Genomic DNA, 5,327 nt, shown 5'->3' on the forward strand with positions numbered 1-5,327 from the left:
TGTGGGAGGCACGATGATTCTCTCTCATCATTGATGTTTCTGTCTCTCTATTCCTCTCCCTTTCTCTCTCTCTCTAAAAATCAATAAAGTGGGCCCTGGCTGGTTTGGCTCAGTGGATAGAGCATGGGCCTGTGGATTGAGTGATCCCGGGTTCGATTCTGGCCAGGGGCACGTGCCCAGGTTGTGGGCTCGATCTCCAGTGGGCGGCATGCAGGAGGCAGCAAGTCAATGAGTCTCATCATTGATGTTTCTATCTCTCTCTCCCTCTCCCTTCCTCTCTGAAATAAATTAAAAATAAAGGAGGAAACATGTTTTTTAAAAAAGTTTTGGAGGTGGATGTTATGATTCACATCCTAATTTAGCACATCACAAACACAATCATGGTTTAATTGAGTGTACTTAATGCCACTAAACTGCACACATAAAATGGTTAAAATGGTACATTTTATGTTATATATATTTTACCACAATAAAAAAATGGTAATAATATCAACCAACTCTGCAGGAGTGTGTGAAGATTAAATAAGATCATTCATTCATTTATTCATTCAATACACAAATATTTATTGAGCTTCTGCTGTGTGTCAGGCACTGTGCTAGGCACTGTGGATGTAACTGTGAACAAAACAGAGGGAAATCTCTGCTCTTATGAAATGAACAGTCCAGGGAGGGGAAGAAATGTAAATGACATCTATAAGTGAGTTACATCGCATGTTAGGAGGTGACAAGTACGCTGGAGAAAAACAGAACTGGGTGAGGAAGATAAATGTAGGGGGAGGGACTACCCTTTTTGATGGTGGTCAGGTTGGGACTCTTGAGGAGGGAGCATTTGAGCAAACTTGGAGGAGAGGGAGTGTGCCAGGCAGGTATCTGGATGTATGTAAGAGAATGTGGTAAGTTGTAAAGCTAGGCATTGTGTGTGTGAGAGAGAAAAATGAGGTACAGAGAGGAATCAATTAAGTTCTTGCCAGCTCCCAACCTGGCGAAGCTGGGGGGAAAGGGTGCTGGGAAACTCTCCCTCACATTCCACGGCTGCCCGCAGTTCCCTCTGTCTCTTGCTGTGCCACCCTCCTCCCCCAGCCAGCTGCAACATCCCTTCCAAAATATCCAGTCTAATTCAGCTTGCTGGTGGCAGCGAAAGCAGGGGACCGAGGTCTAGAGGAGGCTGAGAAAGGACGAGTGGGGGGTGCTGACAAGCCCTGCCTGAGCTGGCTGAGGCCCTGGACAAATGAGCTGGTGTGTCCTAGAAACAGGGTGCACGGAGGGGCAGGGACCAGGGCATGCAGGGTCGGACAGGTGTGAGGGAGTGGGGAGGTCAGGACAGAGTGGAGAGAAGCAGGACTTGGGTCAGAAGAGACTGGCAATGTGCCGGCCAAAAAGGTAGGTAAGGACCTCCAGGAATGCTGCACATCTCCTGAACCAGGGGAAACGGGTCCGGACGGGCCAAGCAATGCAACGGCTAAGTGAGCATTTCTTTTATTTTTTCTTTCTTTTTTTAAAAATATATTTTATTGATTTTTTACAGAGACGAAGGGAGAGGGATAGAGAGTTAGAAACATCGATGAGAGAGAAATATCGACCAGCTGCCTCCTGCACACCCCCTACTGGGGATGTGCCCGCAACCAAGGTACATGCCCTTGACCGGAATCGAACCTGGGACCTTTCAGTCCGCAGGCCGACGCTCTATCCACTGAGCCAAACCGGTTAGGGCCAAGTGAGCATTTCTTATTGGGGGTGGGAAGGGGTCCCAGACGGGGAGAAGAAATGCAGAGAACAGCCAGTGGGCATAGAGAAGAGGACCAGCCATTGTAGAGAGGGTCAGAGGGTGCCGAGAGGGTTTAATAACACTGAAGGATTTGCCCAAACAGACTCACCGGCATTATCTCCCGGCTTTTCTTCTGCGTGAGCGTGGCCAGGCATCCCCTTTCAGGCAGACCTGACATATCTTCAAGATGGAAGAAAATGAAAATAAATCGGGCGGGCAATGAGACCTGTGGAAGGGCAGCTGGGGTCTGCAAGGCCGCAGGGGAGTGATAAGGGCAGCGGAGGGAAAGCGGCCCGTGTGGTTGCCAACCATACGGAGGAAAACAGAGGCAGGCTAAAAATAGGTTGGGGGCAGGGAGGGAGGAGAGCCAGTCCAGAAAAGAAGGGAAAGCAGAGGGAATCGATGCCGTCGCGCCTCTGACCCAATTCTTCATCCCTCAGCCTCACCAAGCTGAAAAATCTGGGGGTGACGGGGGAAAGGGAAAGATGGGTCCAGATAGAGAGGAGAGTCAGAGGAGAGTAATCGGAGGCTTAAGACCGAGGCGATGGTGGGGTACACATCAGTCATGGTGATGTGGACAAGGGGAGGTAGGTAGTGTATGTAGTTAGTGTCGGTTAAACCCTCACCGGAGTTTGGCACCCAGAACAGGTTGAAGAGCTTAAGGAGTGTGAGTGTAACTTGGAAGGCGGGTCAACTGTCGGGAAAGGTACAAGGAGGCCACGAGGATGAGTTGTTCTGGGGTCAGCAGGCTGGAGTGTGACTTAATGCTCGCATTTTACCTCTCATGAGAGTGACTAAAGGGAGTTTGGTAAGTGGATATTCTATCTCTTTTTATTTTTTTTAAACATATATTTTATTGATTTTTTACAGAGAAGAGGGTAGATGGACAGAGTTAGAAACATTGATCATAGAGAAACATTGATCAGCTGCCTCCTGCACACTCCCCACCGGAGATGTGCCCTCAACCAAGGTACATGCCCTTGACCGGAGTCGAACCTGGGACCCTTCAGTCTGCAGGCCGATGCTCTATCCCAGTGGTTCTCAACCTTCTGGCCCTTTCAATACAGTTCCTCATGTTGTGACCCAACCATAAAATTATTTTTGTTGCTACTTCTTAACTGTAATGTTGCTACTGTTATGAATCGTCATGTAAATATCTGATATGCAGGATGGTCTTAGGCCATCCTGTGAAAGGGTCGTTTGACTGCCAAAGGGGTCGCGACCCACAGGTTGAGAACTGCTGCTCTATCCACTGAGGTTAGGGCTGGATATTCCATTTCAATGGTGGACTTCCATTGTAGCCAGAGGGGTTCAGGTTAGACCTCAGGATATTATCCCAGTAAGTAGATTTGTGAGATAGTAAAACATGTATATGAGCACTCTTATGAGATTCTTTCCTGGGAAATCTTTAAAAATGAGAAGCCGGTCTACGTGGGCCTCTAGGCTTGCCTGGAGGCTGGGACCTCCCCCAACACCTCTGGAAGATTTCTGGCTAGAAGTGAGACGAAGGGTTTTATTATCTTGGAGAGAGGGTCTGGACCGTCTGCCTGGGCCAGGGCCTAGGGCAGGGTGAACGAAAGCACCTGAGAGTTGGGGAGAGGGGGATGCACAAGGGCATTGGGTTTGTCAGGCTGGGAGAAGCCGCAGGATCAAGGGGGCAGGATTCTAACACGAAGGACCCAGAGGCATTTACATAACTTTGAATAATGAATAAGCCCAGCTCTGGGGCTCTTAGTCAGCATGCTCATCTACATCTTTATTAAAGCTTTATAAATGATTCAGCTCCCTACCCCTGCCCCCAGCCCTGCCCCGCCTGCCCCAAGCATCAGGGTAGTTGATTGCTCATTATTTTAGACTAGATTTGTTTCACCAACATTCAGTGAGGCATGGAGTGGGGACCACAGGAGAGAGGGAGGCCTCCAAAGGCAGGCTGAGTGGAGAGGTAGGGGGCGAACAGAAGCAGTGGCCATGGGAAGTCAGGTAGCTTGGCTGTGAGCTAGGGACGCGGTCATCATTCTCTAAAATAACCCCGGGGCCAACATCCTCAGGAGAGAAAGGTTTCTTAGATTCCCTGAAAGGTGCTGGGTTCAAGTCCTACTCAATCCCCAGTAGGCACATGGCTTGGCTCCATCACAGCCCAGAGCCCCTTGAGCAGCTAAATGAGTACCACCCCCAGGGAAGTGCTCATTTTTTCCTGAGGTAGGAAGTTTGCTATTTTCACACAAAAAGAAAAAAAAAATTCTGCTACGCTTGCAAGGCAAGAACAGGCACCAGGCACATTAGGGGAGGAAGATACAGGAACGTGTGCACATGGTATATAAATATGCAGGGAAAAGGAATGCTGGTGTCCACAGAGAGTTGGCGCTCACTCCACAGAGGAGCCCAGAGAAGAGGGGCATCCAGGTGGGCATGCTAGTGCCAGCTGCTCTGGTATCTGGCTGGTCCGCGGCAAGAGGCAGGGAGAGGCATTTAACAGCCTCCCCCCAGATGAGGGGGAGTTGGCCGGAAGCCGGTAGGGGAAAGGGAGAGCATTTCTCAACCCTGGCAGCACATTAAAACCACCTGGTTAGCTTTCAGAAATACAAAGCTTGGGCCCCACCCAAGGCCATTCACATCAAATCCCTGAGGGAGAAGGTCCTGGGCACAGTAGTTCTTAAAAAGTTCCTCAGTGTTGTTTGGATACAACCAATGAACTAATAGATTGGAACTAACTCAGCGGTTCTCAACCTGTGGGTCGCGACCCCTTTGGTGGCGGTCGAACGACCCTTTCACAGGGGTCACATAAGACCATCCTGCATATCAGATATTTACATTATGATTCATAACAGTAGCAACATTACAGTTATGAAGTAGCAACGAAAATAATTTTATGGTTGGGTCACAGATGAGGAACTATATTTAAAGGGCCAGAAGGTTGAGAACCACTGAACTAACTTAATATATGTACTTATTAACATATTGATATAGAGTAAAATCAGGGTAATTTAAACATTGGCTAGATATTTGGTATTAAGGAGGTTTTGATAAATTTTTTAGGTGTGATACGGGTTTTGTGATTACATTTTAAAAAGAGTCGCTTTCTTTGAGGAATAGATACTGAAGTATTTATTAACAAAGTGATCTATCTGGAGTCTGCTTCAAGATAACCCAGTGGAGTGGGGAAGTGGACAGCAGTGCAGATAAAGCAAGATTCGCTCTGTGTCGTCCTGGCCAGTGTGGCTCAGTTGGTTGGAGCATCATCCCATACACCAGAAGGGGTCAGGGCACATACCTTGGTGGCGGGTTTGATCCCCAATGGGATGCACACAGGAGGCAACTGATCGATGTTTGTCTCTTACATCAATGTCTCTCTCTCTCTCTCTCTCTCTCTCTCTCAAATCAATTAAAAAACATATCCTTGGGTGAAGATTAAAAAAATTGGGTTGATAATTGTTAAAGCTACTTGATAAAGAAGTTCATTATACTCTTATTTTCACTCCTTGTATAGAAAACAAAACAAAAACAACAGCTCTTTGGGTGTTTCTGATACGCAGCAGGTGAGAAGCTCAGAGCCAGGCCTTCA

Source organism: Myotis davidii, unplaced genomic scaffold, assembly GCF_000327345.1.
Source record: "Myotis davidii unplaced genomic scaffold, ASM32734v1 scaffold363, whole genome shotgun sequence".
Taxonomy (NCBI): Eukaryota; Metazoa; Chordata; class Mammalia; order Chiroptera; family Vespertilionidae; genus Myotis; species Myotis davidii.